Raw genomic sequence first — 13336 nt, forward strand, 5'->3', positions numbered from 1 at the left:
CTCGCTGCTTCTTCCAGTCTCCCTTATCTTGATCGTCGCGTTCGAATTGGAACATCCACGGTAAACTTCAGAAACGTTGTTACGTGGCAGGATCGATGGAGAATTTGGAAGGTTCGAGAATGACTCTTTTCACGATTTATTTTGTCAATTGGATATTACGTTGTCTAAGAATATTAGTTGCTTCGATGATTGGTCTAAAAGAACGCGGTGAAGATTTTAAGTTGTATTTACTTAAATGGTAAAGAATACGAATAAATTTTTGCTTCTTCCTTTACAATATGTAGCCTTCATCGTGATTTGGTTGATGCAAATTTTATAGTTTAGTCTTCGATAGTTCGATAAATCGTCTATGAAAAAGAATTAATAATAGTTCATCAATCAGCGTACACGCATATGTATCTTAGAAACTCAATCTATTTTCTAAACTCCATTCATTCAGTCTCCACCACGCGCTCCGACACGAAGTACCTCAAAATCAACTCAATTTCCAGCACTCCCCGAATAATCTTACAGAACAACGGGATCCAACGAGCAACATTCTAAACAACGATAATCAGGAAGCGTCTGAACGGGCCGTCAGGCGTCAGACGAAGGGAAAACAGGTGGCGCGTATAAAGCCGAACAGGGGACAGGCGAGACACGCGTGTGGCGCGTTACTGGCAAACTTTCATCCCTCGAGGGACTCGCGCGGATCGCCGCAATGGCCGCGCGTTATGCGTGAAAGGGGTACGTTTTATGTACGCGCCAAACATGGAAACGAGACAGCGCGATTCACAGTGTCTCGATCTGTATTCCGTTGACGAAGAGGAAGCGATCGGGTACCGATGAGCGCCGACACTCGTAGAAAATAGATCTCGCCTCTGTTTGACGCGGATGAGACCAGCTATAAAGCACAGCCTCGTGTATAGCGTTGGAGGCCTCCTCTGTTTCCCGGTTGCGTGAACGCCCGGGCAGAAGTAAATACGCGAGAGGGCGACGGCATTGTCGTATTAATGGAAAGGATTGCTTGTTCGAGCGTGTAGCGGGAAGCAGCGGTTCGACGGGTCTAAATTGAAATTCGATTGTCTGCCGGCGACGGTGTTTGCCGCGTCGCCGGTACGCGATTGTCAGGTTCGTGCTCTCGCTAGCTCGCGGATAGAGCCACGGATGTGAAACACACAGGGAACTATGCTCGAGGAATGCTTGGCCGCGGCTGGTTTTATTCGTCAACTGATCAGCCCGCGAATTTGTAATATGCGTATGTATACGTATGTATAAGCATACGAGAATATAAGAAGTTTGCGAAACGTCGTAGAACCGAAGCGGAGACGAGACAGGCCGAATTTCGGGAGCCACGACGGGATAACAAGCTGCAGGAATTCCTAATGAGCACGCAGCCAGACGAACCGGTAATTCGGTGGCGCTAGTCGAATCGCCGAATCTGTTGTTGCCGGGTAGTGAAAGTTTGTGCGGCTTCCGGTAATTATGTCGCGTTGACGAGTCGCTTTTTCACGCTGCTATATAGGAGTTTGTCTGTGTTCTGTTTAATTAATGTCTGCTGGCTTGCGATATCCTTTTTTCTCGTTTCTCTTTTTGATCATCGTTAAAGAGGATTTTGGTGAACTTTTTATCGTCATCGTTAACCTTTAACTACTACCGTAGAATGGATATACGCTAATTGTCTGGCGAGGTACCTCGATAAAAATTTTAAGTATGATTTTATGGTTCCTAATTATGAGACTTAACCTAATTGAAGATTTCTCAGCTAGTTAGCATCGTGTGTTGTTTGAGAGCGTAATTCCAACAATGTCATTTATAATGGAGGAATTCACACAGTAGCAATTAAGCTTGACAATTGGATGTTTGATTGGCACGAGGATATTGCGTGATTTTGCTTATTACACGAGAAGACGAGATTCACGAACTTTTTTCGCTCTTGTAGATTCTACGCGAAGTTGCAAATCTTCCTCTTCGTCTTCCTAGACCTCGTAGAACTTCAATCCCAGTTCCTTCGGCAATCTTTCGAGGCGCTCCGAGCCAGAACGTGTCGATCCTCCTCACACCTTACTCGATTTCTTCGTTAAAAGGAAAAATGGAAGCGCGATCTTGGCTATGTAGATTTACACTGTGTTGCCCGTGTAATCTTCACCTTGCGAAGGATTAGCGCTGCCTCGCAGAAATGTTTACAGATTTTCATTGTACCCAGTAACGTCGCTCCTTTAAACTCCAACCTTCTGCTGTTGTTTTCACCTCATATCTTATAGAAAGGAACGAGTATTCCGTTCTTGATAAGTATAAAAGAAAATATCGGAAAGCGTCTGATTTTTCCTCCATTTAAACAAGATTTTTTATCGTTTCAGAAGTGTAATTTCGACCAATCGCGGGGAGACGTAATCGCGAGGAAAGACGTCAACGGGGGTCGTAAATCCCCGTTACGATTATAACAATCGACACCACGAATTGATCGATCCCCTGATTTCCGTTGAGATAATAAGGGATGATTGAGTTTGTATAACACTGGGATTCACAGTATTATAAAGTATATATTTACAACACTTAGATTACACTGACGTAGAGAAATAAATAGTTAACAACTTGTCGCACGAAGATGCGATAGATATGTACGCTAGAGCAGGGCTCTTATAATGGAAATTAACGTGTCAATGGACTTAGCACTATGATATGTTTAGGAGAGAAGATGTATGTTCGACACCACCGAGAACCGATAAAAGATGTGCGTGAAGTATGCGACTCTCGCGCTATGTGTCGACTGCTGCGTTAGGCGTTAGTTGATAGACTGTGTGTCGCTCTTTTTTTTAATACGGAAGAAAAGTTCGGTGTGGGTGTGCCCCTGTGCCTAAAGAACGCGGATTCGTTGATTCCACTTTCGTTAGGAAAAGTGAGGGTAACGAACCGCGGTGTCGATTGGTCATGACCTGCACTACTGCTCGAAGGGATGAGTAGGAATTCTCCTACCATCGTGGTGCGTAGATGACTGTGTGCGTGAGAAAAACCTAGCTTGTTTTATTACAGGGCTATTCGGATTTTCCTAATGGGTGCATACCCGCTTTCTCCGTGTTTTAAAGGCGACTAATAAACCCAAGGACACCTCTAAAACCGACTGTGTTTCGAGCATATTTTTAAGCTTTAGAAATTCTTCAAGACAACGGATTGAAGACATATGGCGAAACAATGCAGGGAAGTGAAAGTTATGGTGGGTCCTTAGGTTTATTGGGGGTCGAAGTGACGTTACGCAGGTCGGTTGTTGTCCGGTCGCGCGGGCTGGCGTGCAGATGTTTTAGGCGGCGTAACAAGAAGGATACAAAAAATTTACATTCTAAGTAATTCAGCTTTATCATAGCGAATTGTCAATTTTGTCTTAAACAGATATCTATTAGATAAGAAGAAAATTCGTCGGCTAGATTCAAATATATTAGTCACTAGTATTTCCTGTCTAGAGATATACAGTTCATTTATAAAGGTAAAGGTTCATAAGGGTGAAGTTCATTTAATTCTGCTAAATGTACACATAGCCTAAGAAACTGGAAATTCATTACTTTGCGAAGTTACTTATAAGCTGACTGTCAGTAATACCAGCCGATTTCGTTCCTCCACCGTAACATATTACACACGACAGGCGAAATTGCCTGATTTATTCATAAATGCTATATATCATACATCATTCTTAGTTACCACCTAAGTTATCAACATGAGTTAATCTTTCTATGTCGTAACTCCAAAAATGCGAAACCTTCGTCATCACTAACTTGAAGCCACTAAATTCCTCGAAGCCGCGCTATCTCGAAGAAAAAAGAGAGTCGTTTCGCATGGTCCAGCCTGAAAAAAAATACAGCGGGCTGCTTGATTAATTCACGAGCCTGCTGGCGGTTGTACAGGTGATTATGAGTATGGGGGTTGGCCGGCGCTCGTTACACGAGTTTTCCGTTGGCCAGACCGTGTCGCTTCCGTTTCAAAGGGATTTATGTGTACGTCTCCCGCGCGACTCGCAATTAGTCCGACATTCAGGCGAGGATAGCATGCACGTGTTCGATAATGCCTGGTTGGATCTAGGCACGCCGCGGCTCCGGGTATAGACTTTCCCATGCATAAAGACAAACCGTGCGCGCAGGGCGGCCTTGTCACGTTCAGATGTAAACCAGACTCCCGAGTGCAACTACTACCCGGTGAAACACGCGTCACGGGGAGCCATGCACGTCAGGAACACGAGCACACCGGTTCCCCGCCGCACCTGGCCGTAATGCACGCTGCGCGATAGGTGTATAGTGTATATGCGTCATTGCATAAGTATACCTATGCGCGTGAGTTATTGTTGCGTGGTCCCCGGTCGCTCTCGCATCGCCGTCTTTATCTGTCAAAATATAGTACATCGTTCGATGAGTCGATTGTCGATTTCGAAACCTTCTTTTAGAATAAGGCGAATACTTGTTTAATCCTCTCCTTATTGGGTACTATGAGTATTGCTTGTGAGGATACTTTAGACAGAAACGTTCGCTAGACGATATATGATTCGCTATGGTCATCAAGGAGAAAATGCAGTACTGTATAGGAGTATACATAAATGCTGTATTAATTAGATGTTATGGGCACCTGAGCACAATCTGTGCTTATATCATTTATATATCAGTTGAGCCAAGTATATGCGTGAGTGTAAATATGTGATTCGATGAATTCTTAGATGCGTTTTGTTAGTTTCTTCGGATACAGTTTTGTTACTCTTCATATTTTGAGATAGAATCTTTCCTCCGCCTCACTTGTATAAGTAGACGTTCATGGAATATGTACATTGTATATTGTATATTATCGAGGATAGTTGAAGACTTTAATTACCAGAAAATGACAAGTGGTGACGAAACAATGTTACATAAATTATGTATAAATTATTATAATTTATACATAAATTAAACATAGTTATCGACACATTTCGTTCACGGTTATATTTACACAGCAAACGTCATTTATAATGTAAATTCGTGTAAGTTTAGTGACTTGTACATACAAATAACGAACAGACAAATCGATACTCGTACCAAAGAATCTCATATCTTTTTAAAAATCCTCTATACGTTTCGAGCCCGGTCATAACTCTCGAAACGCGTCGGACTGGAGGTCCCTTTTGTTGCCACGACCCCTAATATGTAACAATGTTTGCTCGAGAAGTCGGATAAAATCCCAATGCACACAGCGACGAAATGCACAGTACAAAGGCTTGCCTGTGGATAAAGAACGACGCTTTTGGGGAGGAGCGCGCAGCTGAACGTTTCTTTCCTCGACAAACTCTATTAAATCGTTCTTGAAGCGTACGGGTCAGGAATTAACATCGGTAAATATCTTTTCGCGCCTGTATCATCGCTCGATGTTTGCTGATGTTATGAAATCAACCATCGTACCGGGTGTCTCGCGGTCTTTCGGCTTCGATGGTCCTCGATAGCTCTCGACGGTCCTCGAAGGAGGGCCAATAATGGATAGCGAGGCGTTACATATACAAAGATTGTTTGCTGGTTGGAAAAACGGCCTTTTCGACGCGTTCATATCGAGCATCGTCCGACCATACGGCTTCTCCTCTGTTCGAGGAGACGTCGAGAGATCGGTGTCGAGTAGCGGAGGAAATCCTCGCGACAGTTGTACGACGAACGTAAATCTCTCTCGAGCATTTTTTACGCTCGCCAGGTCTGGAAGGGGATTATTCCGTGCACGCGTGAGGAGCCAGCAACCCTCTTGAACACGGCACTCTCCTGCCCCCTTGCACGCCCCCTCTCTTTCATTATCTCCGGAAAAGAAGCAAGCCCCTTCGAATCGAGACCACCGCCGCAGATGTGCCTCGAAATTAGACGACCTCGTCAAATCGAAAACGCCAGACGCGTCCACGTTCTCTCGCCGCTCTGAAAAGACGAACTGGACTGGGAGTAAATTAATATTTACCAACTGGCCGGACTCGGCTCTTCGTGTATTACCTCCATGCGTGCTTTTTTACCATTTATGGTAATTTTCTGTGATTTTATGTCATTTTGAATCGCAGATTCGATTTTCAAGAGAGCTAGAGTTGAAATAATGTTTAATTGCTAGCTTACATTCCCCATATTCAAGTTGTCATCATACGCGTAATCTTATGACATAACCTGAAAGTACGCAACAACTTCAAAATCCATGTTATAAGCAACGAACATGCTAAAGCACGAGGGATTTGGAAATTTTCTTCGATAGAGCGCAGGTCTCTGAAGCCGACCTGTAAAAATTCTGTAGGCACACCGAGTGTTTATTCTTCCGTGCTGCGTCCTCGCATGCCGGGAGTCGTTGAAGAGACACAGAGCGTAATTCCAAGTTTCTCTCGTGCGCTAACGACACTTAGGTAATTGCACTTAAATTACATCGGTTTAGTAGCCGCGGCAGTCACGAATGAGGGTAGAAACCGACGTAACTCTCGAGCTCTTGCTCCGCCGACGAAATAGTCGCAACTTTTCCGCCGGTTTCGCCTTCGTTTTCCCAGCAACGCGTTCGACCGACGATTTTCTCTCTTTTTTTTTCATTCACGCACGCAGAACTTTTACAACCGACCATCCGCTCAGCCATTGGTGGTTCCAACAGCAGCTTCGTTTTTACAGGCGGCCGCTTTTCCAGTGAACGAAAGTTTGCACGGAAGCCACCGGTCTCGCTAGTTGGTAGTTTTCGTTGCTACATTATCGGACATTAAATATTTTAGCGGCAACTACCGGACGTTTTACGATACGCGCATTTCTATCTGTATTTTTCGTAATTAAATTCCTTGCTTACCAAACTCGCGGCATCGATTTTCAACTTTAATCTAATGAAATCATATTTAGCTTTTTTATTATTTCTAAATACCTCGTTTAATTTTTGGTTTTCCGTTAAGGACAGCTAATTATCACGTCTTTACACAGTACATTTATTGTATCTTATACAGCAGCTACAGAAAGTATTGGAACATACTATTTTTTTCCGTTTAAACATTGTTTTATCAGATTCTACATTTCACTTTCGCAGTCGTACGAAAGTGTTACTAAACTATACGAAATTCAATGTACTTGATTTTAATCAATTAATATGTAGATGCTATGATAAATACAACGGTATACTAAAAGTTTTTATTACGACTGTAATCATAAATGGTTACTTTAGCACGAATACAATCCATTCACGCCGTGATTCACAAAATTCAACGACATCGCCGAACTTTATTCTCAACGTCCCGTACCGGGTTCCCACGGGTAGGTTTACTGTTCGGGTAAGTTGCGGTCACCGTAAACCTCTCTCGTATCTCGTGCTTATCGAAAACGATGGTTTACCTGAGAATGTAACCGGAGGTCCATCGAGCGTAGTCTGGCCGCGATATTTTGCCGTCGAAGGCACCTTAGTCGGCGTCCGAGCTATCTTTTCGACGTGACAAAAACTGGCCGAAACCTTGGCCGGGTATAGAGCGATCCAGAGGGATCTGGGACGCTTTTTCAATCCCGTGAACCGAGGAAAAAGCGGAAGGACGCGTGGGATTCTGGGCTTTAGGGTGACTTTATGGTAAGCAGCTTCGATTTTCCGTTAAGGTTACGGGCTACGGGTTGGTGCAGCCAGTCGGCTTACGGACCGAGTCTATTCCGCGGATTTTCAGGGATAACCTGTACCCGATAACGTCCCCCTTTCCTCCATTCTGGTGATAAACCCGCGTCGTCGGACCAACGACGAGGATTTTCAACTTTCTTTACATCGGCACGCGTCGGTATTTTCCACCGACAGATTCTTCGTGCGCGTGGATAGTGCTCGTTTTATTTGACGACGCCTTTCTTCGGCGAATGGTTAGTCGATCTCACCGGGGCTGGTTTAACGGGATGAGAATGGAAAGCGCAGCTCTGATGCAATGTCTGGGTATGCAAAGGTGGAGGGTGATGAGATGTTAAGTTCTAAAGGAGTTTGGGAGTTGTAGGGGAGCCGTGATTCTAGGAATATTTGCTGGATAGCGAGACTTTTATTAGAGTTAGATTACGGGCTTCTAGCGATATTTGACTGTAAAGTTTGGGAAGATGTTAGTCATTACTCTGATTGTTTCGTCGAAGCTGGAATTTACACCTGCTGTGGGCTAATTGCTAAGAGTCAAGATAACTTTTCATTAGACATTTCACTTATACATATATTTGTATCTGTTTTTTCCAACGTTTCTTTAGTACGTTATTATCACACTTGACAGTTGTCTGAAATATATTAATTGACATCTCTTTCTTGGCGTTTTAATTTTTTTACGAAGCTAACAAAAAGTCTAGACTTCTTCGCGATTCAAATTATCTTGACGCAATATGCCATGCATCGTCGTGCACTTGCTGACAGAATGTCGCAAGGTTCTCGATTAGAAGAGAACGGTTCGATGAGTTCAGGAAACATTCAGTTTCGCTCAAACGTCACCGGAGCGTCAGCTTTTTAACACACGGAGTTCATTTCGAACTGGATGCTCGAAATATCTCGCATTGTTTGGATAACACTCGGTCGGCGGACGCGTTGCGTAAATATCTTCCCCTAGAGGGTGACTCTTTGGCTTCGCCGTACACCATCAATCTGTCGTTGCGACGATACCAATTATTGCGTTAAATACGCATCTGAGATCAATTTGAAGCACCGAAATGATGGCGTAGAGCGTAGACCGACGACAAGATTCAAGAGGGAGTATTGCGCGTCATGGTGGGGGGAATAGGAAATTCAAGGCGACGAGGACAAACACGGGTGCTGACATTGTGTAAACATGCTGTGACTACCCTCGTCCGCGAGACGTCGGTCCTGACGTCGACGGAACACGGCTTTCCGAGAAACTGGATATTCCGTCTTAAAGCGGGAATTAAATACATCGGGATAGTCACGGTAGAACGACACCGATTTTCTCGGAAACTCTGCTGTCTGATGTTGCAGACAGGATCCCAGAGGTCATTGGCAGCAACTATTGCCTCCTACGGCCGGGATATTGGAATTTATTCGAGGAATAGAAATTTCGAATTGTGTTTCAACGATGATATATGCGATAGCGTTTAAAATGATAGAATTATCACGATAAAATTGACAACGTATAATTAAGGATGATGACGACTCGGTTGTGTAGAAGACAGGGGGAGAAAATATTTTAAATATAAGATTCGAAGGAGAGGTATATCACAGGATTTTGGAATAAGCTTTTATAGCATCGAGTCAAAGTCGTAGATAGTGGATCACGTATATTCATGGACAATGGATCACAGATAATACAGACGAACTGTAATTATATTGAAATTTAATATTGCATCTGGTATAAATTATTAAATTAGTAGATAATAAGCTAATGTACTAGCGGACAAATTGTAAAAAGTAGATCTAGCAATTGATGGATAATATTTTTGAAAATGAAGAAACTTTCAATATATACATACATATGGAATATTGTTAAAAATACAAAGATGATTTATCGTTGAATAAGAAATTGTGACAAAACTAGCGGTAATGCCTATTGGTATATTAGAGCAGTGTTGGAATAATCTTGTTAGAGGATTGTCTGGTGATTCTCAAACGCAAGGTAGATGACACGTGGAACGACAGTGACGTTCAATTTCGTAGACCGATCTACCTCGAAATGACCCTGTACCACTCGGAGCGTGAAACAGGCTAAGCAGGGTGGAGATATTGGCCATGCTTCAGTACTAAAAGGGGTTGCTTCCTGTATCACGATTTGTTACATGGGCCTTCGGACCTTCAGGAAATGAGGATTGCCTTTCCCTCCCCTCCATATTGAGACGGTTCTGACGCCGTTATTCGCGTTCGTTTCCCTTGAAATGCGAAAACGCGCCGGTGCTTGCCAATTTTCCAAATGGCGCCGCAACGCGTACACGAACATTTTCGAGCTAACAAAACCACCGACTGAGTCGAACATGCAACGAGGAACATTGAAAAGAGGGAAAGAGATTTACAGGATTCATCCTTCGAAAGGCAACTTCTTGTTTCGCTGTGGAATTTACCGCATCAAATGTTTCAGAAAGGAAAATTCGCACAGTGACAACCGCGAGGAAGAAATTTTCACTCTATTTCTGGCTCCTCAATTTCAATGTTTTCTACGTTACACGAGGTGCATCAATCTTTATTCCTTAACACCGTCCAAAGGGGACTTTCCGGGCAATAGTGGCGTAACACTGAATCTCTCTCGCATCGTTTTTCCTTTCAAGAAGCTAATACACAGAATATATCAAGAATATAACTTAGTTCCACTCCAACATAACTTGCACAAAAAGAAAAACTGTGATTTTCCTATTTTAACAGTTCCAATAATTAACTGTATAAGAGAAAATCCTAAATATTCCAGATAAATTGAACCAGAAGGACTTACTCATCCGGAAATCCAGAGAAAAAGGAACTACAATTTTTTTTCTGTTACGACGTCTCAATTTCTATGATTAATTACTCAAAGCAAGATGCTAAGCAGAAACTAGTCTGTGAAAGATCGGTCAGCATTCTTCCTAGCCTCGTAGCACCTTAAATCAGTTCCCATGACATTCATCCCTGACGCGTTCGCGAAATTGAACGTCACGGCGTGCTCGCTGCTTGCTAGGACACACGGAGGAATAAGCGTACGAGCGAGCGGGTGTAAGTAACGCGCTCGCCTCCGGAGTACGTAAATCTCGTCGTTGGTACCGGAACTCGCTTAGCGGCAGATTTAGTACGAGGCGTCGACTCCGCCTAGAAACCGCGGAGGTTCGAGTTAAATGGTTTATGCAAGACCGAACGAAGCGGTAATGAAGTTCTCTCCCGGCAGACTCGTGTACAAGGATAATCTACGGTGGTCCCGATTTATCGTCCGTTTATAATGCGTTTACCCTCGCGTGCCCTCCGCTTTTAAACCGACCGAGTCTCCTGTGCCGATTTCGCGCTTCAACGGATTCCAAACGTATTTAATTCACCGTTGTAAAGATGCAGTTGACCAACCTGGTTAATGATTGTGACGAGCTATTGGAACCTGGAAGGAGGAAGGTTGCAGAGGAATTTACGACGAGTTGAGGAATGAATCTGAAGGAGTAGGATCCTTCGTGATGAGACGGTGGAAGGCTAGGGTGGACCATTTCATAAATAGGAAATTGGGACCATGATAAAATTGTATGGTTACGCTATGTTCTCAGAAATTTCTATTTTTTACGATTCGAAGACCAAAGAGAGTGTTGGACTTCAGAAACATCGATCGTACTTTATACGATTTATATCTTACATGAAAGAATTCCACAGATTTCTTGGTGAATTTTAGTATATCATACCGAGCCGGGAGAAACGACAGAGTCAGGGTAATATATTTTAGGCAGATCAAATAAGTGACAATACTTAATATCACAGCAATTGTCGCAGCAGTTATGGTTATATAAAATACAAAGGATAAACCTAAAAAGTAAAGAATTGAATCTGACAGGACTGTTCCGTGATAACAAAAACTTATCGTTACGCTATAAATTTGGAGAATTTCATTCGCAAATTCTTGCACAGTGTTACCTGGAGAATACATTGCGGAAAAGTAATCTATCTCGATAAATTTGTACGTTGCGATCTATTGAAAGCTAAGCGACCAAGGAAACATTCCTCGCGTAGAAGATTTATACATTTTTAAGAAGACCGTGATTCTTTAAGTAACTTCGCACCTTTGAATCTCGATAAATCTCTCTTAGCCTTCTGGCACGAATTTTCCAGACTCCGTTCCCAAGAATAGCGCCTGATCGAAAATCGATCAGGAGGACCATTCTCCCAGCCATTAATCAGAACGTAAGCGCGAAAGCGAGAGTGGCGATATATCAGTCTCGGAAAACTTAGGGAACGGAGCCGCGACGAAATCGTCGCCACGTGCGCCACGATAAGAGGAAATAAAATTGTCGTCAAGATCGTTCTTCCCTTTGCTAGATTCTCGTCGAACGTCCTTGAAAGACGACAGACGATGGAGAAAGTGTGCCACACTCCTCTTTGGAAGACGATCTGCAGTGGTTGCACGTGCTGTCCGTTTCAGGCATTGAGCATAAGGGAAAAACGTGGAACGTAGGGGAAAAAGGCGTGAGAGGTAACGAAAACTAGCGAGAAATTCGGTGAGAAACGAAGATGAACTCAGAGGAGCTGGTAAAGAAAAATAGTAACGGGATGTTCGTTTGTAGCTGATGTTTGCTTTGCCTGGTCGCCGCTGAAAGCTTTTTATGTCGTTTGCTCGAAAGGTATTTGGTAACCGTGGTTGTAGCCTGGCATCTCTACTAATTACTCCAACCAAGCTTCTTATTGAACGCGCGCGTGCAATCTTCTCTGGGCCATTCGCGTATTCGTTCCTTTTCGTCCAGTTTCACGGTAATGGTCGTAGACGATGACTTAATGACTACCGTGTACGGTTACCGTTTCATTAACGTCCACTCATAGATGGAACGTAGTCTAGACTAAATTTCCGTCGCTCGAGACGAAACAATTGAGTTGTTTAATCTTTGAACTTTGTTTCTAACGAAAGAGACTTTCGTTGATTTTATTGTTGTTATCTACATACCTGGAAATTTCAAATCTCTCACCTCTCAGAAAAGTTAAATCTAGTTGGATTGGTCATCACCTACTTAGAAATGTCAGGCATAATAACTTTTCCAAACTGTGACTTTTTACACGCGATGATGAGATGAGCCAGAGCACAACAAACGAGCGTCGAATCTACGTTCTTTTTTCCCCACAAAATGTAGTATCTTTCGATTAATCGAATAAAATTTGTAAGAAGCCGCAAATGTTCCACGTAATGACAATAACACCGTTACTTACAAAAGCTTCCATCGACGATCTAATAAACGCCCCGTAGCTCCCTGTGTTGGTTTTAATTAGCCGGTGAAGTTCAGGGAGGTCTGACCGAATTCCTATAGCAGTTAACCGCCTCCGTTGGACTCGGCCGACCATCGATCTTTCCTTCTCAACCACAAGAAAAACCGATGCTGTCCCCCGAGAGTAAAAAAAAGGGGAGTAAAAAAAAAGAGAACGCGTTAAAGAACGAGCGACGAAGAAAGTACCACACGATGCTCGCGTCGGCTAACGTGCGGTGTTAACAAAATGCGCAGCGGGTTTTAATTAAAGTGCTCGTGGGGCCGCGTTTTTGCGTCGTTAACATCGTGAGAACGAGAATTGAAGCCTACAAACAGGCCACCGTCATCCAGGAGGAACGCAGTGCAGAGCACGTGCTGATGACCAAGCCATGGTGGAGGACCATTAATTGGCCGAATCGGCGGGAGATACAATTTCCACGGATGGTCGGCATCTTCCAAAAAGAGACAACGGACGCGTTTATTTCGTGCGAACAAATTCGCGAGTGCGTGTAATTGGTGCGATTTTGGCGGGC

This window comes from Bombus vosnesenskii, unplaced genomic scaffold, assembly GCF_011952255.1.
Source record: "Bombus vosnesenskii isolate JDL3184/JDL3185 unplaced genomic scaffold, Bvos_JDL3184-5_v1.1 scf7180000013266, whole genome shotgun sequence".
Taxonomy (NCBI): domain Eukaryota; kingdom Metazoa; phylum Arthropoda; class Insecta; order Hymenoptera; family Apidae; genus Bombus; species Bombus vosnesenskii.